The sequence below is a fragment of the Balaenoptera physalus genome, assembly GCF_965194825.1.
Source record: "Balaenoptera physalus genome assembly, chromosome: 3".
Taxonomy (NCBI): domain Eukaryota; kingdom Metazoa; phylum Chordata; class Mammalia; order Artiodactyla; family Balaenopteridae; genus Balaenoptera; species Balaenoptera physalus.
The window spans coordinates 159,706,087-159,733,715 of NC_138890.1; the positions used below are offsets into that span (position 1 = coordinate 159,706,087).

At 38.7% G+C, this 27,629-nt stretch overlaps 1 protein-coding gene and 1 long non-coding RNA gene across 36 annotated transcripts in view; both read right to left on the reverse strand.

Moving 5' to 3' along the window:
- Positions 1-27,629, reverse strand: part of LOC309656873 — a 1,296,162-nt gene that overhangs the window by 1,207,255 nt on the left and 61,278 nt on the right. For all 35 annotated transcript variants that reach the window (XR_014261524.1, XR_014261525.1, XR_014261535.1 and 32 more), the window contains one exon: positions 2,804-2,958. This is a non-coding gene — a long non-coding RNA (uncharacterized lncRNA). The remainder of the gene's footprint in view (positions 1-2,803; positions 2,959-27,629) is intronic.
- The window catches only part of LOC309656857 (serine/threonine-protein kinase MARK2-like), a 145,305-nt gene that overhangs the window by 32,917 nt on the left and 84,759 nt on the right, over positions 1-27,629 (reverse strand). The window lies entirely within an intron of this gene.

The window sequence follows — 27,629 nt, forward strand, 5'->3', positions numbered from 1 at the left end:
CAAGGAATGAACTCTTAATACTGGCATCCTGTAGGCACACAGAGTATATAGATCATAGGAACAATGAGAAAAGAAACCTTTAGTTCCTTTAATTGGCTGAATTCATTAGAGGCTAGTATGGTTTCGACAAAAAAAAAAAAAAAAAAAAAGAGGCTCTTTCTAGCACAAGAGTTGGAAGATTGGTGGCCTATTTCAGTAGTTCTTATATAATCCAAACTCAGGTGAACAAGTGTTAGAGACAATATACTTTATTATGATCAATCTTTGTAGGAGAGGCATAAACCCAGTCTGATTATATTTGAAAAAAAACTACTGTGATAATACTTCCCTTCCACGTGTTGGAGTATAATCTGCCATAATATATTTGGAGAAAATCTGGAATTTTTCACATTCACAGTGAAAAAAAGAACAATCTGCCAGGGATTGGGGAGGGGAGGAGGGAAGGATGAACAGCTAGAGCAGACAGGATTTTTAGGGCAGTAAAACTATTCCACATGATGTGGTGGTAATGGTGGGTACATAACATCATGCCTTTGACAAAACCCACAGAACTGTAGATCACAAAGAATGTGAGCCCTTAAAATAACTGACTTTATTTTATAACAATGTATCAATGTAGGTTCAATTTTAACATGCTTACCACACCAAGGCAAGATGTTAATAATGAGGGCAAGGGAAGGAGTGGGAGGGGGAGTATATGGGAACTCTGAACATTCTGCTCAATTTTTCTGCAAGCTCAAAACTATTCTAAAAATAAATTCCAATAATTCAAACAATGGAAAGGGAATAAGAAAGGCATATGAAGTTAATACTAAACTAAAAACTTTGGAGTAGGCATATTAATTTCAACAAAGTTGATTTAAGAATCAGCTTGGGACACCTGGAAACAAAGGGCAGGGTTAGCCCCTACAGCCAGTGCTGCTTTACAAGATTTGGAATAAACACATAACTGAGTCTTTTGCTCCATGTGGGAGTGAAGAAAAGTGTAGGAGGGGCCTTGCCTCCAGCCTTACAGTCAGCTCCCTGAGGGGTTGTTCTCTATCTTGTTTCATACTGAGACTGTTTATTGGTGACATTCTTTCTGGGTCAAAACCATTCCAGTGGGGGTAAGCTGAGACGAAGTGAGAGAGTGTCATGGACATACATACACTACCAAATGTAAAATAGATAGCTGGTGGGAAGCAGCCGCATAGCACAGGGAGATCAGCTCGGTGCTTTGTGACCACCTAGAGGGGTGGGATAGGGAGGGTGGGAGGGAGATGCAAGAGGGAGGAGGTATGGGGATATATGTATACATATAGCTGATTCACTTTGTTATACAGCAGAAACTAACACAACATTGTAGAGCAATTATACTCCAATAAAGATGTTAAAAAAAAATTTTTTTTTAATTAAAAATACCAAGGAAAAGGTGGGACATTACATATTAATAAAAGTATCAATTCTCCAAAAAGACATAAAACTCTTAAAGTTGTGGAATCTGACATCAAGCTTTCAATATATGTGAAGCAAAAACTGATAGATCAAGTAGGTACAGAATCAGTAAGGATAGACTTGACCTGGACAGTAATAGCAATCAAACTAATATAACTGGCATTTATAGACTACTCCACTCAACAACAATAAAAGATACATTTTTCTCAAGCTCATGTGGATCACAGAGAAAAGTCTCAAGAGGAATTTTAAAAAGCAATTATATAGAATTAAAAATTTAAAAAAAATTGTAGATACAGAGAAAGCAGTGCTGAGAGGAAAATTAAGTGCATATATTCAGAAAGAAGAAAGATCTATAATCAGTAATCTGAGCTCCACCTCAGGAAACTAGAGAATGAAGAACAATTTAATATTAGTGTAAGCAGAAAGTAAAAAGAAATAATACATATGTGAGCATAAGTTATTGAAACTGAAAACTTTAGTAGAGAAAATCAATGAAACCAAAAACTTCTTTGAAAAGACCAGCAAAACTGATAAACCTCTAGCCAGGTTAACAGAAAAAGAAAAGAAAAGAAAAAATAATTACCAGTATCAGAAATCAAAGAGACGTCATCCTGACCTGTTTCATGAATGTTAAAAAGGCAGTAAAGAACAACAAGCAGAACTCTATAATTTAGATGAAACAGAATGATTTCTTCACAGACACAAATGCTTAAAACTTACACAAGGAGAGACAGGTAATCTTATCAGGCCCATATCTATTAAAAAAAAATTGTATCAATAATCAAAAACCTTCCAAAAAAGACACCTTCAGTTCAGATAGTCACCGGTGAATTTTACCAAATCAAAAGAAAGGGTGCCAATTACCACAATCTCTTCCAGAAAACAGAAGCTGAGGAAACTCATTCTATGAGGTCAGCATTACCATAATACCAAAACCAGACACAAGCATTACGTGAAATAAAAATATTTATATATCATGTTAAGAAGTTGAAAACTTTCTCACTAAAATCCAGAAAAAAGGAAAGATATTCTCTTTTGCTCTTCCTACTCTCCGTTTTACTGAGATTTTTAGCTAGTACATTAAAACAAGAAAAAAAAAAAAAAAGAGAAAGTATTTGGCTTGGAAAGGATTAAATAAAGCTGTCTATACTTGCAGATGACATGATTGTCTCTGCAGAAAAATATAATTTTGGAAAATTATGGAAATAATAAAGGACTATAACAAAGTCACAGGATTCATGGTTTAGTATATATTTTTGTGTATATGCTATACATACATATATATGTATTTTGTATATATACCGTACATATAAATATAAACACACATACATTTAATAAGTCAATGAAATTTGAAATTAAAACATACCATGTTGGGCTTCCCTGGTGGTGCAGTGGTTGAGAATCTGCCTGCCAATGCAGGGGACACGGGTTCGAGCCCTGGTCTGGGAAGATCCCACGTGCCGCGGAGCAACTGGGCCCGTGAGCCACAACTACTGAGCCTGCGCGTCTGGAGCCTGTGCCCTGCAACAAGAGAGGCCGCGACAGTGAGAGGCCCGCGCACCGCGATGAAGAGTGGCCCCCGCTTGCCGCAACTAGAGAAAGCCCTCGCACAGAAACAAAGACCCAACACAGCCAAAAATAAATAATAAAATAAATAAATTAATTTAAAAACCACTGTTTGTGGTATTTAAAAAAAAATAATAATAATAATAAAGGAACCCAACTACTAATGTGACCTCCGGGGAGGCTGACCAACTCCTCCTGGCTTGCCTGGGGCTCCCCCAGTTTTAGTGCTGAAAAGCTCCCTGTCTGAGGACATCCTTGGTCTCAGGCAAACCAGGACAGGTGCTCACCCTGCCTCCAGGGTCCCCCTTGGTCTGGCCCTGACTCTTCCCTACTCTCCCACCTCTTCCTCTTGCTCCAAGATGACTGGCGGCCCTCCGTTCCTCCATCAGGGCTCACTCCTGCCTCCCGGCCTGCCTTTGCCCGTGCTCTTCCCTCATCTGGAATACTCTTCACTTTACTCACTCTCCAGCTCTCAGCTCAAATGTCACTTCCTGGGGCCAAGCTTCTCTGACCCGATCCCAACCCCCAGGCTTGGTCACATCCCTGCTACACTCTCTCACAGCACACGGTGTGCTTTTCCTTCACAGCACGCATCACAGTTTATACAACTGTGTTTGTGTTTGGTTAGTGTCTGTCTCCCTGTGTAGGTGCATGTCTTCAGGACTGGGATTGTGTCTGTTTTCTCTCTGCTTTCTCGGTCCCTAGGAACACGGTAGACAGTTAATAAATATTTGCTGAATAAAGAAGATGAACTGATGTAGTCAGAATCCAGTCCACACGTCTCCACGACAGAGACTGCCAGCCAACCCCAGTATCTCTTCTCTCTTCTTCCACAGGACTAGAATCCTGACTTTGGCTGGCATTCCACCTTCCCTACGTGCTGGGTATAGCCCTGTAAGTGAATTCTGGCCAAGAAGTGCTATGTGCAGTTTTCAAAAGGTTCTATTGAGAGGGGTGTGTACTCCTTGCCCTCCCTCCTCCCTCCTAGCTGGAATGTAGGTGTGATAACTGACATTCAGCAGCCATCTTGGATCAGGAAGTAGCTGTGGGCGTGAAACCCCTGCAGGGTGGAAACAAAGTGGAAGGAGCCTGGGCCTCTGACACTATGGAGCCCATTCCAGCCCTGGGGAGCCATGTCTGAGCTTTGCCATAAAAGAAATAAACTTAATTCACTTATTTGGGGTTGTTCTGTTACTCCACCATACCTAATCCTGCCTAACAGCCTCTCTCTTGCTGGTCCCTTCTGACTTCTAACATGCATGTCAGAAATGGTGTGGGAATTCCCTGGTGGTCCAGTGGTTAGAACTCCGCACTCCCACTGCAGGGGGCACGGGTTCAATCCCTGGTCAGGAAACTAAGATCCCACAAGCCATGCGGTGTGGCAAAAAAACAAAAAAGAAAAGAAAAAAGAAAAAAAAGAAATGGTGAGCCACCACTCTGTTTTCCCTTCCCTTAAATACACTCATGTAAATATAAAGCAGGAAGTGAGGCTGTGAAGCGGTCACCTAGTGGGATGGCTTCGGGGTAGAGGAATGAGCAGGCCCCAGGGAGTCAGGAACTGAGCTCCAGGTCTGGTCCTAGACAGTCGAGCAACTTGGACCTCAGCTTCCTCCCCTATAAACAAACACAAGGAGGCCAGGCCACTCACCACCGTTCTCCTCCAAATGCCTCTTTATGTTAACATGTTTCAGAGTTATGTTAGTGGAATAGTCACGCTGTGGTACAGGCACAGGATTTTAAGTAGTTGTGAAACAACTGAGGTTCAACTAAACTCAAAACATTACTCAAAACTTGCCCTACAGGAAAGATGCCTGAGCGTGTACAGAAGATACATGAGACCTTGACAAATGCCAGCAAATACTCCACCCGAGACATGCGTGCTTAGATCTGCAGGTCTATTACACCAGCTGACCTGAAAGCAGAATTCTGATAAAGAGCCTTTTCCGCAAGGGCTTGTCTGGGACCCCAGTTTCTAAATGACAGCAAGAAATAAAAGAGGAAGGTTGAGGAGCCTGGGGGAGCGGGAAGGGAAAGGAGAATTGTACCATCACATGTTACAGGCTCCAAACTTTGAATGAATCAGTGAGGTATATGTGGGAGAAGATGCTGGAATATCCAAGCATGAGGAACAGTGCAGTACAAGGTAGGTCTATAAGCAGTGGCCGTACCAGTCCTCTGTCATGACAATCAGCTGAGTACCCCAAACTGAGTTTAACAAATGTTTAAGAAACAAGAGAGGGCTACACCGTGGATAAAACTGATCTAATAAACTCTCAGTTTGAGTGATTTTTCTCTTTATTTCAGATTTCAGAGGAAGGAATCGATGCACCCGAGTCTTGCACTGCTTCAGGTGCAAAACTGAGGGACCCAACATTTATATTAATAATTCGATTGGCTACGTTTGCATTTCACGGTTCGAGGCCAGCCTTAGCTACAAACTGAACTCCCAGTTCATTTGTTAAATACCAAGTAAAATGACACAGAGCTGATCGGGTCCGCTGACTTCAGTGCCACTCAGCCCTTCACATCTGGGTGGTGACTGACTGTCCTCGCCCACGCCGGCCTGGCTGGCCATCTCTTCCACTTCCCCTGTCCTCTCAGCCATTCTGCTGCTTCCACAGCATTTCAACCTATCCTGGCAGGCGATTTGGAAGACACAGAGCACTCAGTTTTCCTGTCACTTTAGCGATCTCACAGCAAAGTTGAGGTCTTCTTGTCACAGATAAACAAATATAACCACGATGTGCCTGCTGTCACTCACTCTAAGACCCAGGGAAAGGTTCTCTCTTTACAGGGAAGAAGTTCAGTCCACCTCAGCTTGGGAGACACAACGCTCCGGGGAACCCTCTCTGCCCCGGCTGAGGGGAGAGACACACAAGGTTCAAAGCCCGCGCCCCTGCCCACCTCCGCTCCTGAGCCACTTGGGAACTGGCCTGTACCCACGAGGTCCTCCACGCCTGGGGGCAGCAGGAGCTCAGGTCCACTGTAATGGGCACATGAGAAGGCAGGATACTTTTTTTTCTTTCAGTGAAAAAGACAGCTGTATTTGATTTACATTTAACAAGATTTACAAAAAGGGGTAGGGGTGGTCCTGGGCTCCTGGCCCCCCCAGATCTGGGCAGTGCCTCCAGGACAGCCTGTCTGACAGGCCGAGACCGGGACCCCCAGGTCTTCTGGGTCCCTTCTGGCCGCCTGGGCCTCAGCATCTGACGTCCAGCTTGACCTCTGAGGTGGGCCCACGGCACGGAGCCCACCCGGAGTGCGGGTGCCCCACAGGCCAGGCCAGGCCGGGAAGGCATCTTGTGGCTCTGGGGGCCGCAGGCACTCAGGCCCCACCCAAGAGGCCAAACCCAGGTATCTGGGCAGCTGCTGGTGCCCAGGGAAGAGGGCTGGGATTCTGCTTCTAAGTTGGGAGAGGACTCTTGAGAAGCTAACTTCCAATTATCGATACATTATTACTCCCTCTGCCAGAAGACTAACCCTAACTAATAGTCAATAAAAATCAATAACACTGGCAAGCAGAGAAAGAGCTAATACGGTGTTTTAAATTACTATGTAACTAACATCCAACAGTTCCACATAAACTCAAAGTCAGAGTCACCTGGTTAAATCAACAATGAAAGACTTACTATTAAATTCTTAATTCAGAGGTTTATTGAGCATAGCATCTTACGTGCTACAGTTTCTGGGATTGTTGTTTATTACCTGGCAATCCCAGCAACAGTACTAACAGACAAGGGTCCTTAGAAATGAACATAAACATTTTATTATCCTCTTATTTTAAACATGATGGCCTCTGTCTATTCCGGCTCAATTAAATGAAAAAGTAGAAAAATAGAGTATGACTAGAACAAAAGATCACTGGAAAAATGAGTGTATAAACCAAAACTTTTCCCTGTTGACTTACTGTAACGTGACATTTAAGTGTTCTTCCATTCAATTAATTACAAATCAATAAATGTGTATATAACCTCCGTCTTGAGAACAGATTGTCCTAAGTAACTGAACATGGACCAGAGGATTCAAGTGGGCAGGAGAGAAAGGTCAGATACAATAGTCCATTAACTCCTTTAACTGGTACATAAAGACTTCAGAGCCACGTATAAAGAAACACACGTGTAGGAAGTTTTAACTCGATAATGATGACTTTTTCTCCCGCACACAGACCTGTGAGTTCCCTTGAGCAACAACGATGGTATTAAGTTGATAAGCCAACTTTGCTTTAGAACAGCTTAACTGTGATGAGGTACCTTTGGAACCTAGAGTGCTCCCAGGTATAAGCCTGAATGTTTTAGGAGACAGAAGCGGGCGATGGTTAAGAACATGCTGCGGGAGGAGCCGGGCTGCCAGGGCTTGAATCCCGGCACCACTTACTAGCTGGAAACTCTGAGGAAATTCCGTGACCATTCCGAGCATCACAGGACGGTGGTTGTAGAGATTACATAAGACTATGGGCAGTGTCTCCGTGTCCAGCACCGTGAAGAGAGCTCCAGTACCCACTGTTACTGTGGCAGGGACAACGCTGGGGGCTGCAGACACATAGGACAGCACCCACCCGCTCCGGGGAGCCAGGTGAAAGGTCACTTTCAAATTCAGTCATTGTGCCAATCAAGAATTTCTACTTAGCTAAAACACATGGTGCCAAAATTTACACTTTATTTGCTATTTAATCCATCTCACAGAAACGTAAGAGTAGAAGTATAAAAGTGACAAAACAGGCTGGCAAAAAATAGCAACCGTGGACCACTTGGTTGCAAGCATTCTCTTGTAGGCTCTGTTGCGGGCATGTGTTTTCAATTGCAGTGTTGGCTTTCCTTTTCCTAAGCCCTCAAACTATTTTTTAAGGAGGGAAAATGTTTCCCTTTAGGCTGAAGCTGAGGAAAGAATTCTCTCTGCTCTCACAGTGCTGGCACACCTTGAACTTGGTGCACTGGAAGGGAAAATTCCTGACAATTACATTAAGCCCAGAGTAGATACCCTTCGGCGCCCCCCAGCCAGCTTTTCCCAGCTGTGCCCCACCTCCGCTTCCAGCTTTGCTCTGCCGAAACAACACAGGGAGAAGGGAAGAAAATCACATATGAAAAAGTTCAGATGGATACACCCCCAGGAAATATTTGGCTAATTCTATAAGAATCCAAGGTGCAGAAAGGTTGAAAATTAGTTCATTCTCCAAACTTCTGAGAGTGGGATATAAGTCAATCACAGAATTCTAGACTGGGAGGGGCTTTATGGATCAGCTAGCCTAGTGCCCTCATTTTATGGACCAGGACCCAGAAGCTTCGAGGCCCGCAGTCCTGGGCAAAAGGATGTCTAGAACTCATGTCTTGTCTCCTAGAACCGGGCTGTTTTCACCACACCCGACACTTTGCTGTGTGAATCAAAAGCTCCTGCTGGGACCAAGAATCCGGACTAAGAAGCACTGCTCAGTAACTTCCCATTGACGCTGCGGCACCTGGAACAGGCGTGCTCCCCAAATTCACTCCTGGGCTCTCACCCCCGGGGTGGCCTCCAGGGAAATACACAATCGGGAATGTGCTCCAAGCTGAGAAGCAGATCATCTTCCTCAGACCTGGGGCTGGAAGCATGGCAAGGAAAGCACCCTTCATTCGTCCGGTGAGGGCCCAGCTACGCACGCAGAGGGCAGAGACGCCGCGACACAGGTGGCGCGCGGCGACCTCGGCCACCTGTGCCATACTGGGCTGCCGCTCCTGTCCCTGGTGAGATTTTTGTTTCAAAAGCCAGAGTTTTCTCTGTTGCTCATCGAGTCTCGACTGCTGCGAAGGTGTGGGCCACATCCTCTGCCAGCAAAGCGCGAAACCCGTCAACTTCCCTCTGACAACAATCAAGGGCTCGGAGGGGACACTGAGAAGGGGACACCGGCGCTCGTGGGCGCCAGGGCCCGACCCCAGCCGCTGCCGGGGCACCCCACCCCGCCGCAACGCATCCCAGCCCGCAGGACCCGCTTTCTTTCCAGGAACCCGCCTGCTCTGCCTCGGAGGGTCGCTCGCTGCCTCGGCCCGACGGCGCAGTTCCTCACTTAGGGGCGACCCCCGCCCCCGACGGCCCCCCCAAACCCTGCAGCCCGTCCCCCTCCCCGCCCCGGGCAGGGGCGCCCCGGACCTCCCACCCCTGGGATGGCGGGCCCCGAACCTTCCAACCCAGGGCTGCGCCGACGGCCGGCGGGGGCGAGCGCGTCCCGGGCGCCCGCGGCCCCCGCCCCGCCCCACCGGGCCCCGGGCCCACCTGCGGCGGGGTCGCGAGGTCGTTGCCGCTCCCGCTCCCGCGGGGGGCTCCGCCGCGCCGCCATGGCGGCCGCGGGCTGCTGATGGGCGCGGAGCCTCGACCGCTGGGTCTGTCAGAGGCAGCGGCCGCCGGCCGCCGCCCGGTCTCACTTCCCTGCGGCTGGCGGGCGATAGAGGCGCCGGGAGGGGACCGCAGCCTGCACTCCCGCCCCGGGAGCCCGCTCGTCGACTGACACACCGGGCCACCAATGGGAGGCCGCGGCGGGGGCGGGGACGGGGCCGAGCGGGTGGGCCTTGCAGGGTGGGCGGGGTCTCCGCGCCTTCTGGGTCGCCAGCCCGGGCTGCGCAGAGCCGCTGGTGCTCCGCGGGGCGGGGGTGGGAAAGCTACTGCTGGGATGCAAACGCCGCTTCTCGGGAAACATCCTGGGGAGTCCACCTGGACGGGTCCTACGACCTCCCTGTCACTTTATATCGAAGGCCCACTGAGTGGGAAGGAAGACTGGTGGGTGGGATGGTGTGGGAGAGGGACTGGTCCCATTTTCCTCTCATGGCAAGGTTACAGCATTCCCTTCCCTGGCTCTTTAAAGAAAAAAATACACTGTGGATACATAACACATAATAGAAGGAGAATGAGTGACAACTAAAGTACAAAGGACAAAACAACAATACATGGTATTTTACTTACAATAATGGCTAATTGGCATAATTTAAGTCACTTTGAAAAGTTAAAGATTAAAAAGCTGAATTTAGAAAATAACCAGTAATAACACAAAGCAACATACAGTTAAAACACTGACAGAATTAACAGGAGTTACAGAAAAATATACAATGAACCACAGCTATTTCAAATAGGATTTTCTCATAATTAAAAACAAAAAAATCAGTAATGCTATAAAAGCTTTATTTTTTATTGAAGTAAAATTGATGTATACCGTTATAAAAGTTTCCGGTGTGCAACACTGTAATTCAATACACAACGGGATCATCATCAAAAGTGTAGTTATCATCCATCACCACAGAGTCGATCCCTTTTACCCATTTTGCCCACCTCTCAACCCCTTCTCCTCTGCTGTATCTCTTCTAGATATAAAAGTTTTAAACTATATTATTATCTAACTTACCTAACAGAAATTTATAGAATACTACATCTGGCAGCTAAAATACATAGTCTTTGGGGCTATAAAACAAGTCTCAATAAGTCACAAAGGATCATATGTTCTGTGAACATACATAAATGAATAAATGCTTTCGCGAAGAATAATGAGATAATCTTATGTGTTTGAGAATTAGCAGTACGTGTCTAAACGAACACTTGTTTAAAAAAATGCAATGGGAATTTAAAATATATTATTGACAGTATGGAAATAGAAATGTACCTTATCAAAACTTATATGATGGAGGCAAAACAGTCTTTGGATATACTTTATCATTTAAATATGAAAGTTTAAAAAAATCAATCAGCTAAGCCTCCATCTCAAGATTCTAAAAAGGAAAAGGGAAAATTTAAAACCCAGAGGAAGAAGAAGGATAAAAAGTAGAATGATGAGAACAAAGATCAAAGATATAAAATAGAGAAAAATAGAAAGCAATAAGCGTTAATCTTTGAAAGTTTAATAAAATTGATAAACTCTGTAGTAGTAGAATAATACCCCCTCCCAAGCTGTATAAGTGTTATTTCCCAGAACCTGGGAATATGTTCCCTTACATGGCAAAGAGACATTGCAGATGCAGTTAAGTCAGGATCTCCATAGCGTTTCCTGAATTACCCTGGTGAGCCAGTGTAATCACAAAAGTCCTTATTTTGAAAAAGAGTAGACGAGGGAAGCAGAAGTGTCGGAGTCAGAAAAGGAGATGTGACAGTGGAAGCAAAGTGAGAATGATTTCATTTCAGGCTGTAAGTATGGAAGGGGGCCAGTAGCTGAGGATTGGGGAGAGCCTCTAGAAGCTGAGAAAGGCAAGAAACTGGATTCCCAGAATGTGCAGAAGGCATGGGGTCCTGTAGACATTTTAACTGTAGCTTAGTTAGACCTATTTTGAACTGTGATCTCCAGAACTGTAAAATAATAAATTTGTGGTGTTTTAAGTCACTAAGATTGTGTTAATTTGTTACAGCAGCAACAGGAAACTAAGAGAAACCCTTAGCAAGACTGATAAAAAAATGTAAAGTACACACAAATTAACGTTAACTGAAAGCAGTATAGTGGTGCCAATACACATATTTTCAAATTAAAGGAGAATAAGAGAATAGTGTATTTCCTTCTTGATTTTCAATACTGTATTTAGCAGAAACCAACTTTATTTATTAGCATAAGGACATAGGGGCGACAATGAAAAACAACAATCATAAGGAGAAAAAAGAAAAGGAAACAAAATGTACTATTTAATTAATTGTAAATGGATTAAAAAAATCATCCAGTTTTAATTTGCTGTTTGTTAACTTTTTTTTTTTAACATCTTTATTGGAGTATAATTCCTTTACAGTGTTGTGTTAGTTTCTGCTGTATATCAAAGTGAATCAGCTATACATATACATATAGCCCCAGATGCCCTCCCTCTTGCCTCTCCCTTCCCCCGTCCCTATCCCACCCCTCTAGGTGGTCACAAAGCACGGAGCTGATCTCCCTGTGCTTGAGTATCTTTTTAAAACAGCAAGATGTCCAGATCCTAATATCAATAAAACAAATTAGGACCATAAATGACTCCATTAAAATAAATCTGTTGCCCATAAATTTTCTAGCAATTAATATAAATCAACTTTATTATAAATTGTATAGTACACTCCTGCCAAATTGAGAACTATATATTTTATTTCCATCTGTATTTTGAAGTGTGAATACTAGAAAATTAGCTTTAATAAAAGCTCAATTAATCTAAGTAATAATGCCTAAATATCTCTTGGTGTGAAGGGTCTTGAAACACATGACTTTCCATCCCAATGCCAGTTTTGTCTAATCATCTTATGGGCAAAATTTATGTCATATTTTTACTTTGAAAAATCTATTTGGAACAAAGAAAACTATAGTTAGGCAACAATTCCTGTATTGTTGAAAATTAGCAACTGTTATCACAACAACAACAATAAAATGTACTTTGACTCCAATGTAATTATGTACTTAATTTTTCTCTTTTTTAATTTTCAAGAACCATTTTTTATTAAACCCATATAAGAAAATTTACTTATCGGTGTTATTTCTATTTAATTTACAAGAAGACTGAAGCAACAGTTATGTCAGTATTATATATTGCTTAAATTTTTTCACTGATTTTATGTTAGAGTTATTTGGAAAGTTTATAGTCCTTAAATTTCGATTAATGTCCTCACATTTTGTTGCATGTGTGCTCAGTTCTCCCCAAAATTATTTGAACTTGACCACTCTGAATATAAAGCTGGCATTCAAGTCAATCAAAAAATTACTTATGTCTTTGGTGAAATGTCTATTTACGTCTTCCGCCCATTTTTTAATTGGATTGTTTGTTTTTTTTGATATTGAGCTGCACGAGCTGTTTGTATATTTAGGAGATTGATCCTTTATCTATTGTTTCATTGGCAAATATTTTCTCCCATTCTGAGGGTTGTCTTTTCATCTTATTTATGGTTTCCTTTGCTGTGCAAAAGCTTTTAAGTTTAATTAGGTCCCAGAAGACATACAGATGGCCAAGAGGCACACGAAAAGATGCTCAACATCACTAATTATTAGACAAATGCAAGTCAAAACTACAGTGAGGTGATACCTCACACCGGTCAGAATGGCCATTATCAAAAAATCTAGAAACAATAAATGCTGGAAAGGGTGTGCTGAAAAGGGAACCCTCCTGCACTGTTGGTGGGAATGTAAGTTGATACAACTATGGAGAACAGTGTGGAGGTTCCTTAAAAAACTAAAAATAGAACTACCATATGACCCAGCAATCCCACTACTGGGCATATACCCTGAGAAAAGCATAATTCAAAAAAGAGACATGTACCACAGTGTTCACTGCAGCACTATTTACAATAACCAGGACATAGAACTAACCTAGATGGATAAAGAAGATGTGGCACCTACAGACAATGGAATATTACTCAGTCATAAAAAGAAACGAAACTGAGTTATTTGTAGTGAGGTGGATGGACCTAGAGTCTGTCATACAGAGTGAAGTAAGTCAGAAAAAGAAAAACAAATACGTATGCTAACGCATATATGGAATAGATTCCATATATGCAATCTAAAAAAAAAAAAAATGGTACTGATGAACCTAGTGGCAGGGCAGGAATAAAGATGTAGACATAGAGAATGGACTTGAGGATATTGGGGTGGAAGGGAAAGCTGGGGCGAACTGAGAGTAGCATTGACATACATACACTACCAAATGTAAAACAGTTTGCTAGTGGGAAGAAGCAGCACAGCACAGGGAGATCAGCTAGGTGCTTTGCGATGACCTAGAGGGGTGGGATACGGAGGATGGGAGGGAGGCTCAAGAGGGATATGGGGACACGTGTATGCATATGGCTGATTCACTTTGTTGTACAGCAGAAACTAACACAGTATTGTGAAGCAATTATACTCCAATAAAGATCTATTTAAAAATTACGTATGATTTAAGTGAAATTCATTAAGACTAAGTACTTAATGAAAATTAGCAAGGTGTTTCATCTCTCTTCAGAAACAAATATCCATTTTTACCTTTACTTGATATATCTGAAGTAACGTATATAGATTTGCCTTTGAATATTACATTTCTTCCATCTGGTCCACTACTACTTTGGAAAGCTTGGTCCTTTCTGAGTGAGAAACATAAGATTTGAAATGATTAAGGTCCATTTATAACATTACTATTTGCTTATATTTTATATCATTATCTGTCATTATTGAGTAGAATGCATCACCCCTGAAGGAGGCATATGAGTCTAATGGTAAAAATATAAGGATGAGGCATATATTTAGGTCATGGATAACTCAGCAGGTAATGAAGAACGGAGGAGGCATTTAAAATCCCCTACATTTGAAAATCTTGTAAGCCAAAAGATGATTCTTAAACTACAGAAAATGTTATGTGTTTATCTAATTGCTTGATAGTGTTTCTTGTTTTCTTTCATAAAGATGCATGGTACTGCTATTGGGGAAATTAAATTTACTTAGACCGCATGAAATCGTAAAATAAAACAGTACTAATTATTACTAATACTAATACTATGAGAAGAAGAAGGAGAAGAAGGAGAGGAAGAGGGGAAAATTCAATTGTAATAATTTCCATTTTTAAGTATTTTATGTCCCAAGCTCTCTGCTATGTGGTATATGTGAATTAACTTATTAAATCATCTCACCAGACTTGTGGGTAAGTACTACACTATATAAGATTCTTTTGCCTGAAAAAAATAGAAAATCCCAATTCAGTAAGAAAAATTTATTACCTCATATAGCAAAGACTCTAAAGGTCAGGCACCCCCAGGGTTGTTTAATTCAGTGGCTGAATGATGTCATCAAGAACCCAGCTCTTTTCGTTATTTTCTGACCTGCCCTCCTCAGCACCTTTGTTCTCAGCCTTCCTCCCTTCATGAGAGTAAAATGGTTATGACTCTGTGTGTAAGCATGAGAACGTGTAGTAGAAAATGTGGGTAACTCTTCTTGCGTGAGTTTTCTTTTTTAAAGGGGAAACTTTCCCCAGACTCTTTCCAGCAGACTTCTCCAAATGTAAATGAAGATGAATACAAATTTAACCATGATTAAAATATATTTTTTATCTTTAGGGTAGGATCAAAGTTTCGTAATCATCCCTAGATCTATCACTGGCAAAGAGAATAAGATTTTAATGATCAGCTTAGAGTACGCAGGATTTAACAGTGAGTCCTATGGGAGAGAATTAAAAACATGAACAAAATAACCAAGTAGGGAGATTGAAAGTGAGGTAGGCAACCACTTATGTCTGCTACAGATATTATCTTTACTTTCTAGATAATCAAACAAGGGATAAAAGAAATGGTGAGATTAACATTATTGGGACAGGAAGTTGCAGAATATGAATTCAGTGACACGTTGAAGGGTTGGAGAGATTTAGTAGCTTGTCCCAATAAGACAATGCACAGTAATGTGTTAGAGGAGGAAAAAATAAAAGAAAGACATTTCCCTGGACGTAAGAAGGTGATGCCTGTGCCAGAATTCATATCATTAAGTTATTTTCTGGACCATACATTTATTTCAGAGATCTAACTAATATTTTTACTGTCTTTTTTTTTTTTTTCTATTTGAGGTAAGAGATTCTAGAGCATATTTGAATGTTGATGTGATGATCCAATACACAGGAAGAGATTAAGGAAACAGAGAAAATCAAGTAACGGCAGGAGAAATTTCTTTCATAAGTCACTAGTAGAGGATAACAAGAATAATTACTGAGAGATTTAAAAGAAAGAAAGCCCTTCCAATGTTTGAGAAGAATGAGAAAACATGGATATACTCAGTAAAGTCTGGAAAATTATTCATAGAAGACAATGCAGCCAGTGTTTTAGTTCACATCCTCATTATTATCCTCAATTTTTAATTTTTCATCTTTATTCACCTCTTTATTCTTCACATGTTTCTCCTCATATACTAACTATTAATTTTCAAGTTCCTTATAAAAATTAAAATACTATTCTGGGGAAAATGCTACTAGAAATCTTTATACACTTACACAAACCTTAGAACTCAAGCACATCATAATGAAAACATAAACTAAGACAAATATATAGTGTTTGAATGGCATCAAATTTTATTGTGTTAAACTGTGTAAAACTTTCCTATAAAAAAATGTAAAGGTTTATATTAAGAAGTCAGACTGCCATTGTACTTTAATCAGGCGCTCATCTAAATGGACATGAGCAAGACTAATTTTGTAGAATTTAGATGCTGAGCTGAACCAAACTTATTATAAAAGAACTGGTGAATCTATCACAGCAAAGGTAAGTAACTATCTTGTAAAGTAAATTCATCTATAATGCAATAAAAAGATGTATTAAATCCAAGGATGAGAGATTTGTTGCTGCCCTTGAATATACATTCAAATAGCTTTAAAAAAATCTGCCTGAAGGCCCCCCCAGGTGTGTGGTTAGACCAGGAGTATAGGGGGGAACTGAAGCCTTAAAGCCCACTTAAAGCCAACAAAAGATCAGAAAGAAAAATTAAGGAAACAATCCTATTTACCATCACATCAAAAGAAATGAAATACCTAAGAACAAACTTACCTAAGGAGACAAAAGAACTGTACTCTGAACACCATAAGATGCTGATTAAAGAAATTAAACATGACACAAACAGTTGGAATGATATACCATGTTCTTGGACTGGAAGAATCAATATTGTTAAAATGATCATATAACCCAAGACAATCCACAGATTCGACGCAATCCCTATCAAATGACCAATGGCATTTTTCACAGAACTAGAACAAAAAATTTTTTAATTTGTATGAAAACACAAAGACCCCTATTAGCCACACCAACTTTAAGAAAGAAAAACGGAGCTGGAGGTAACAGACTTCCTGACTTCAGACCATACTACAAAGTTACAGTCATGAAAACAACATGGTACTGGCACAAAACAGAAATATAGATCAATGGAACAGGAAAGAGAGCCCCGAAGTAGACCCAGCCACCTATGGTCAATTAATCTATGACAACAAAGGCAAGAATATGCAGTAGAGAAAAGACAGCCTCTTCAATAAGTGGTGCTGGGAAAACTGGACAGCTACATGTAAAAGAATGAAATTGAACATTCTTTAACATCATACGCAAAAATAATCTTAAAATGAATTAAAGACCTAAATGTAAGAATGGATACTATAAAACTCCTAGAGGAAAACATAGGCAGAAGACACTTTGACATAAATTGTAGCAAAATCTTTTTGGAACCACCTCCTAGAGCAATGAAAATAGAAACAAAAGTAAACAAATGGGACTTAGTTAAACTGAAAATCTTTTGCACAGCAAAGGAAACCATAAACAAAACGAAAAGAGCCTACAGAATGGGAGAAAATATTTGCAAACGATGTAACCCATGAGGGATTAAACTCTAAAATATACAAACAGCTCACACAGCTCAATATAAAAAGAAAAACTCAATGAAAAAAATTGCAGAAGATCTAAATAGACATTTCTCCCAAGAAGACATAGAGATGGCCAACAGGCACATGAAAAGATGCTCAAATCGCTAATTATTAGAGAAAGGTAAATCAAAACTACAATGAGGAATCACCTCGCACCAGTGAGAATGGCCATTATCAAAAGGTCTACAAACAATAAATGCTGGAGAGGGTGTGGAGAAAAGGGAACCCTCTTACACGGTTGGTGGGAATGTAAAATGGTACAGCCACTATGCAGAACAGTATGGAGGTTCCTTAAACAACTAAAAATAGAACTACCATATGATCCAGCAATCCCACTTCTGGGCACATATCTGGAGAAAACCATAATTCAAAAAGATGCATGCACCCCAGTGTTCACTGCAGCACTATTTACAATAGCCAGGACATGGAAGCAGCCTGAATATCTATCGACAGATGAAGGGACAAAGAAGATGTGGTATATATATATATGTATATATATAAAAATATATAAAACGGAACACTACTCAGACATGAAAAAGATGAAATAATGCCATTTTCAGCAACATGGATGGAACTAGAGTTAATCATACTAAGTGAAGTTAAGTCAGACAGAGAAAGACAAATACCATATGATATCACTAGAGTGTGGAACTTAAAAAAAGAAAAAATGATACACATGAACTGATTTACCAAACAGAAACCAACTCACAGATAAAGAAAACAAACTTATGGTTACCAAAGGGGAAAACAAACTTATGGTTACCAAAGGGGAAATGTGGGGGGGAGGAATAAATTATGAAGTTGGGAGTAACATATACATACTACTATATATAAAATAGATAAACAACAAGGACCTATGTATAGTACAAAGAACGATACTCAATATTTTGTAATAAACTGTATTACAAAAAAAATGTTACTTTGCTACACTTGTAACTCACACAACACTGTAAATTAACTATACTCCAATAAAAAAAAAACTGCCTGAAATTAAAAATAGTAATAATACTTTAAAATCATCTGTAGCCATGATTCTTTATGAAATGTAAAAAGTGACCAATATTTTTGTATCATTGTTAATTACATATATATTTTTTGCTCTATTTCTTTGATGTGATTTGGAAACTTCAGACAAGGATATTCATCCCCTCAATGCTTAGTCTAATGTATAGATAGACCTACTATAATCAATCTTTCAGGTAACATAAACATACAGGTCTACTCGTGTATAATTAATTTTCAAAAATAACACTTTCTAAATACAGACATAGAGGAAATATTTACAGGGAATTTTCATTATAAAGAAAAACTCAAATTACAATTTTAAACAGACCACTGAGCAAATCATTTTGAAATACTTGATCAGGTATTTAGAGGTTACTATAACAATAATCAGATCTCCCTCAAATACAGTAGTATGTACGTGTCTATATATCTATACATATATATATATATTGTGTTAAAAAACTTTAAAGTAATTTTTCCCACCCCAATGGATAGTGTATATCTCCAACCCAGTTAAATCTTACCCTCTTTCAACAAAAATTAAACAAAAAAGTGTTTGTGGTTTCTAACACCTTGTCTTCAAAACAAAACAACAACCAAAACAACAGAAACAAAACAAAAAATAAAAGCAGCGTACCTACTAGTTATGTCAGGGTCATTAAAACCCCAGGGAGTCCAAAACCCCAAGGGGCACGTCTGGATGGAAGCTGCCTCCCTTTGCCGGAAGCTCCAAATTACAAAAATATCAGTTGCAAAAATTTTCCTTGACTGCTGGAAGATTGGAGCATTGTAAATTAGACCACAGAGTTCCAATAAACCTTAACTGGAAAAAAAATGTCTAGCACACTCTAGTGAATCTTGGTCTCTATTTTGATGATTCATCTAGTGAGTCATATTCCTGGAAAGATTCTCTAGGGTCCCACAAAGGCTCATGCTTATTGTCCAAGGCTAGAACTCTTATGCACAGTCACATCCAGTCTCTGTTTTGGGGGTCTGCCACTGTGCCTGGGTGGCTGGTGCTGCAAAGACTCAAAACATAACCACAGAGGAATAATCTAGACAAACCAACAGGTCCTGGAGATATTTCTGGATCTCAAATAAAGATGCCCTCTTGCTTCCTCGTGAGTTCCCCTCTGAGGTCTTTGGAGCCTTTAATGTGAGTGGACTTCATTCTGGACAATCTAGAAAGAGGTTCTAATCATGTTTTTCGTCCAAAGAGAAGATACCAGGTTCATAATCTGTGATAACATCATCCCCTCCTCTCAAGGAGTATCTGCAACAGGATGTAACACTATCTGTTCTAGCTATTGCCACCACTGTTGTAACTTTTCCTGGGGCAAAAAGATCCCTAATCCCTTTAAGCCAGCATCACTGAGAAGGGTCCAGGCCATGGAAAAGTCTGAAAAAGAATGGTAATCCAAAAGATAGTTTGCATTTTCTCCCAGACACAAAAATACTAGTGACTTCTCTACCAATTGATACAGGAATATTTTTTTCCTGTCTTCTAAATATTCCATTATACTTGAATAAATCAAACTCCCTGACTCTTCATTAGGGGCCCAGGGAATAACACCCCGTACTTCCCATTCTATAATAATGGTTTTGACATTTTTATTTCTATCTCTTTTCCATAGTCTACAAGCTTTAAGAGGAAGCACACAATGTACCTTATATTTACCATAATTTCATTGTATAGTACAGTGCCTGACCTGATATAGTATACACAAAAAATACTTCTTAGTTAAATGAATGTATCAAGATTTTCCCATCAGTAAGTTATGCCAACTAGCTAAAAGTTTAGGGTTTTGTCATTCCATACTTCTTCTTTTCCAAAGTGCATGAAGTAGAAATTAGCCCTTTCTAAATATTATTGCATGTCTTTACATAAGAAGAAAAATAAATAATAAAAAGCGTAGATTGAATTTTTCTTCACGAAACAACAGTTCTCAGTATATGAAACAACAGGAATGGAATGCACAACTTGCTTTGGGGACCTCACCTGACTCTCCCTCAGATCATCTTGAAAAATGCACTGTGAATTATATCTTATCAGGTTAACTGACTACTCATTTTAGCTCTAAGTAAATGGCCAAACATAGCTGACATTTAACAGAGAACACAGAAGTAAAGATTGCAATCTTTTAAGTAAGTTTCAGACTTATCAAACATAGCATTTTTCTTGCATATTGCTGTCAGGAAAACTATGAGTAACACTTTTTTTTAAAAAAATCATCGTTGCCGTCAAAAACTGAAAAACTTTGTAAGTTAATTGGGAAGTAAATTAAGAATCAGCATGTGAAAAATATAAAATCAAAATATTCATTTCACACAAAACCTCTGTGTCATGATTAATAACACTATTTTATAATAATCATGATTTCTCACAGTTTGATCTTTATAGGTTACCATAAGAATGCAGTTGATTAGTGTTTGCATGTATCTTTCTTGGTTATTACCTCTTAATCTCCTTTCTACACAAACAAAGGCATAAGGATATTAAGAAGAAGGAGAAGGAGAAAGAAGAGAACAGAGAGAAGAGGAAGGAGAAAATGAAGACAGAAAAAATATTACATAAAGGAATAGTTACTTTTCTGTATCAATTTAGTTAGGCCACGGCAACCAGATATTTGGTCAAATATTATTCTAGATGTTTCTGTGAGGGTATTTTTTAGATGAGATTAACATTTAAATCGGTAAACTTTGAGTAAAACAGATTACCCTCTATAATATGGGTGGGCCATAGCTAATTAGCCTCTTAAGGGAATTCTGCCAGCAGACAGCCTTCAGAATCAAACTGTAGCTCTCTCCTTAATTTACTGTCACCTAAGGAAAAGGCCATATGTCTCTCTGCGGAAGAACTGAAGAAATCCTTGTCATATGTACTGACTGCATTGTTGCAAAAAACCCTTTGTTCTAGCTATCTGGCTCTTCACCAATAAATGAGCTATGGATCTTCAAATAGACACAGTTCCAGAAACTGAGTAGAGAATTATGACTTTTTACTGGAGTGACTACGGTTCTCTTTCTGCTCCGCCATGCGTGCCATTTTCTTGCTGTAAGACGTTAACAGCACCCAAGCTGGCTGCCTGTCTCTTTTGCCCTTTGGAACACTATGCTCACTATCTTTACCACCACCTTTAGTTCACATGAACCTTAGCTGCTTTTCTGACATTGGAGGTCACTCCTGTTATTTTGAGATCCATAGATTAACAATTCCAAGTTTGTTACTGCCTCCCTCGTCATCAACTCAGCCTTACGCAAGAGCGCTACCACTTAACCTGTTGTGTTGCCGATGCCGCTCATCAATGCAGTTTGGATGGCCCTGGCGAATGGTATGTATTCTGGCTCCTCCTGAAAACCTCTCCTCTGGTAGGTTTTCTGGACTCACGTAATTTATTCTATCCAGCTTTCTCTCTTCCTGTAGCCTCTTTATTCTGTCATGGCAACTCAGCTATGTCTGTTGCTCAACATGGGACATTTCTTTCTTCATTCTTCTAGAGTGTTGAGATAGCTCTATTTTCTGGGGCCCTTGCCTGAGTGTTAAATCCTCATGTCCTGAGAATTCTTGCTTATGCAGTCTTATATTCTGGCCTACTCAGCAAGTACCCCCAAAGTGCGATCCCTGGGTCATTCCTTCAACTCCTGCTAATATAAGCTAATTCTTATATCTCCTCTGTAAGTGTGTATGCTCTTTCTTATCAACACATTCCAGTTGGATTAGGTTGCAATTTAATGTTAATTCCCAGCCTGTGACCCACGGGAGAAGAAATGAATCTCTCGAGGAAAGGTGTTCACCTGTTGCCCTTGTGAGAGAGGCTACTACAGTGTTCTCTGTCAGGCATAAACTGTTAGCTTTCACTAGGAAGGACTTGGTGAGTCACCTCTGTGAACTCTGAGGATTCCAGGGCTCCAGCACAGACAACTTCTTCAGGATCATCTGTCTAGAGAGTCTATCCAGATGTCCCCGTCTCCCAATTCAGCATCCCAGATTTTACCAACAATGGCCCTAGTTTCTTATAATCTCTCTGCTGGACATCAATACAGGTCATCAAAAACCAGTCAACTCCTCATTCCTTAAAGGCAGTATTGTCCCCCAAATCTTTCAAAAGCCTGAATCACTGTAAGTGTAATGGCAGTCCTCTTCACTGGACCATTTTCTCCAGTCACCACAAGTGAAATCATGAGCATTTGGGACTCCATCTTATACTGGAGACAATCCATAGCCCACTTACCACACAAAATGACATTTCCTTAGCTTGCCAGGCAGTAAGTAACCCAAGAATAATCTACCACCTTTTTCTTGAACCATTTCCTGCTACCTAAGTCAGTTAAGCTCTTCTAAAGGGAATTAAATGTGGTTTTATTGAGGAGATACCTGCAAAAGATAAAGGCGAAGAGGCAGGAGCAGGCAAGGAGAGGCTCCAGTCTTTCATGCAGGGATGTAACCCTTAAAATGAGACAGAGAAATAAGGGGAGTTGGGCAGGATGTGGCTCAGACTGTAGTTTAGATTTGAGGAAGCTTTGGCCAGGTCCATGGGAAATCTCAAACCATGCTTTTTAGAGTCAGGCGTGTCTTGGCTCTGCTGTATCTACCATCCTCAGTCATTGATTGGTGGGCAGTCTGGGAAGCACATCCTAGACATGGGTATGGTAATGCTTCCAGAAGTGTGAACCCACAGCAAGAGACCTGAGAATTTTCATGACCATGATATTGTTGAAACACTAATAAATATCCTTTCGGAGTATTATTTAAAACATGTAATTCTGAGGAATATATATAGCTCTTCCCATAGAATTGTGAGCAAGATCTAGAAACAGTAAATAGAATGACATAAAGGAAATAGTGAAATCATCAGCAATGCCACCAAAACCGTAGTTTTGGAGTTTGAAATTTGGTTATTTATTATAAATGAATATTTTAATTCTAGATTTTCTGCTGAACTTAACAAAATTCTTGAAAAACCACTGTTTGCTATGAAGAATAATTTGTACATTATAATTTTTTATATACATAAATTAGTAAAATTTAATTTCTAAAAATTTTTATATTTTTCTAGAAATTTTTAGTTTCTAAAATTTAATTTCTAAAATTAAATTTTAGAAATTAGTTTATAATTGTGTTATCACTGACCTGAATTTAGTTAGTCTGAGTCCCACATTTCTGTATAGATACAATGTGTAGCTTTTTGACATATTAGGTTAACAAAGTAATACTAACAATATCATATGGTTATTGTTTCAAATTTGGAAAATATTGAAACAGTTTACTATTAGCTATCCCTCTGTTATTTTTATATATTCTTGCACAATGAAAGCTGATAACTCTACTGATCTACCATGACAGGATCTTGAAGGAAAAAAGACACAAAACATAAGCTACAAATTTCAATACTAGGGGATGACAGTTGTCATCTCTCTCCATGGGAAAGCTATGGAATTCAAACATTCCTAGACTTAGGAAACAAAACAAAGTTAAATAGATTTCTTTCATTTCACTTTTATGTGCCAGTCATCTTACGTTAACTAAAAATAATTTAGTCCTATAAGATCTACATTCTGTAAATGTTCAAATCACGCACTTAAATTCTAGGTAACAGAATTTAAATAATTATAGTAGTCTTTAACAAAAGCCTTTTCTATGGAGGATGGAGTAGAGGCTGCGTGACATACATATCCTTTCAATTAAATAAATATAGTTTATAAAAGAAAACATAGCATTATTGTTCAGCTATAGAACTGCATATATTCCTTTTTTTTCTTTCTTTTTCAGTTTTATTGAGGCATAATTGACAATAGGTACAAATTTCAGTTATAAGATTAAAAAGTTCTGGGGCTCCAAGGTACAGCATGGTAATTATAGTTAATAATACTGTATTGTATACTTCAAATTTGCTGAGAGAAGATCTCAAGCATTCTCATCACAAACAAAGAGTTACTATACCTATTCTTTTAAAAGTAGTACAAACAAATCTATTCTTGGTTTTTTTGTGTGTGTTTTCTCTTATTACAGTCAGTATTTATATTTTATCCAATACTTGCTCGTCTCTTTTGTGAAGTAGGATTATATCTCCTTATCTATTGCAATTTGAAAACATGTTCTTTGAGGTAGGGCCTTGGGCATGTGACTTGCTTTGACCAAAGAGCTTTGAGTAGGCATGCCATGGGACAATTCTGAACTAAAGGTTTAACTTATTGCAAATTTTGCCAGCTTTCATGCTCTTTTCCTCTACAAAAAGAATGATACATCTCAAGTAGGGGATCACTTTAACTTCTATCCTGGAAGGTCAAAACAGTAGAAAATGCTACAACAGGTAGTACACAACCTTGGCATATAATGAGAACAATGTATGGATGTTTCTTGTAAGATATGGGATTTGGGGGGAATTACTTGCTACTGTAGAAAAATTCACTAACATATACTCTTTACCTTTTCATAATTTTTCTGAGAATTTTGCCTATTTTTCTATTTTTTTTGAATTGTGAAGTTGAGATTTTATGATTCACAGCTACTTTGCTTATGTCTGCCACCAAATATTGCATATTTTAATAACCAAATTTCAAATGATTAAAATGAAAAAGAATTGCAAAATTACATTTTTTTTTTTTTTTTTTTTACCAAATTGAATGCTACATACCATAAGGTAATTCCAAATTTGGAAAGAAATATGTCCTTTCTATTGATAAATTTATAAACTAATCTGAGATTCTAAGGACACACTTTTAGAATACATTACAATACACGCTAGATGAACAAAACATACAAATAAGTACAAACTAACACATTTCTTTGGAAGAGTGTACATTAAAAATTAAGTGCTGCTTTAAAATCCGATTGTATGAGTTCTAAAAAGTTGAAAATATTTCATTAGCTTATGTTTGAATTAGTGATTTTTTTAATGATAAGTGGTGTTTTATTTTACAGGAAAAATTTTTAAAATATCAGAATTTATATTGCTTCAAATAAATATGTAGATCTTTTTATATATGGTAATCACACTAATATTAATCCTAATCACTCCTAATATTATCTAACATATTTTGTTTGCTAGTAGGCAGTTGGCCACATACAAAGATAATTAAATGGGTTTGGTACTATATCTGGCAGAACAGATACTTTGATAAAATATTCTGCTTTTGAACACTAAGTCCTAAATAGTACATAATGTTGCCTTATTGCAAATCTGGTAAGAAATAAAAGGTGAGCTAAAACATGTGGTGTTAATTTTGAAGAAAATGCAAATATCAATATTATAAGTGGCAATGAAGATGAGGTGGGAGAGAAAAACTAGTCTATATTAGGAACCATAAATCAGTGAACAGAGATGAGTAGAACACTTTAGTTATAAAGAAGCAACTTCAAATTCAAACTAGGGCAAAAACAACATCCTTACTTAGTTTTTTCCAAGCTTTCACAAAGTAAATTCAAGCAAATGTAAGTTCTCCAGTGAAAGTCAGCAACACAGAGAGAAACAACACAAAAGAAGTGATAGCAGAAAAAGAAATAAAAAATGAAATTATTATTATAGAATTGAGAGTAATAATTATGGATTTTCAGAAAGATAAAATATAATTAAAATATTGCTCAAAGAATAAGATACAATCAAAAATAATCCAGGAGATTTTAAAAATAAGACAATATTTAAGTTGTTTAAATAACTCAGGTGAATGATAGCTGAATAGAGAGTAGTTAAACTGGAAGATATATCTGAAAAATTACTGAATGCCAAGTAGATAAAGAAAATAGGGAAGAAAGTTTAGAAATGGAATAAAAGGAAAAGAGGGCAAAGTGAGGTCCAAAATATCTAGTTCAAACTACAGAAGGAGGGAATGTAGAAAATATAGAAGTGAGCAACAATATGTGAAGTGAAAGTGGCTAAGAAGTGTCTAGAATTGGTGAAAGATATCTATAAAACAGGTTACACACTTGCAGCAAAAGAACATATGAGTGGAAATATATTTTAAAAATTAAACCTATAATTATCACAGAGAACAGATGAAATATATTTTGCAGTCCTGAGAGGAAATAACGATTAACCTAGAGTTATGTACCAATGAATCAGTAATCAGTTTTCTCAAGAAAGAAAAAAAAAAGGCAAAGGAGAAAGAGAGTCAGGGAGATCAAAAAAGAGAGAGTACAAAAATACAAATATCTCCACAATGCTTGGGAAGTCCTAAAGGACAGAATCCAGAAAGAAGAAGGAAATGAACTCAGAAGGAATTCTGGAGATGTGAGAATAAATAGTAAGCAAAAGAGTAGGTAGTATGTAATAAATATTAGTAAATATTTATATTGAAATAAAAATAAAATCACCAGTAATAGCACAGATGATAATTTGTGGGGTTAAAAAAAGGGTAGAATTAAAATACTGGATCAGAGTGATCTACAATGCAATGTGGAGATTATTGGATTTATTGAATAATGAAGCTCTGATAAAATGAAAAATAAGGTAATTTTTATTAAATGGAAATAAAATCATATTTAAAAATTTGTAGTTGGAAAAAAGAATACGAATTCAAACCCACAAAAATAGCTAAATACACTTTCTTAAAATTAAGGAAGTACAATGAAAAAGTTAGCTAAATATAGAAGAAATAAAAGTGTAAAATAGCCACCTTTTTATATGTACAAAGATAAAAATGAAACAGTAGTTGTAAGAAGACAAAATAGGAAAGGAATTGTTGAGTTCTGCCCTTGCTTCCTCTCCATTATTGTTTAAAACCACAGACCTCGCCCCCAACTCAGAACATAGCCCAGGTATACTAGAAGTGAGACAAATATGTGTGGACAAAGTGATAACTAGCAGTCACCCTTATAGTCCAATTATGGTCAACTGCCATTTAGTAAGTTTCACCTCATAAACTGTCTAACTTTGGGGTGCAGGGAGAAATTCTGAATTTAAGTTGTTTTATGAATTGAGATCTAATTAACTGTGATTTCCTCTTCAATTTTATGTATCTTCCACCCAAAGACTCATCTACTTTACTACAGACAGCTTTCTGGGGATGCTATGAACAGTACGATAGCTTTCCTTCCTGTATGTTGTTGACAGAGCAGTGTCTAACACAGTATTCTAGATTATCTATTTCATCAGCTGTAGCAACATTAGAATTAGTCAGCCAATAATTATAAATTAGCAAATAATTAGCTTTAGAATACATAATTGGAGAGGTAGAGCACACAATAAGTTGTCTGTATAGCAAACAGAGTTAAGATATAAGTGAATAAGAACACAAGATTGAGGAAACCACCCAGAATGAAGCACAGAAGAACAAACCAGGAAACTCAAAAGAAGTAAAATTTAAGACAGACAAGAAAATATT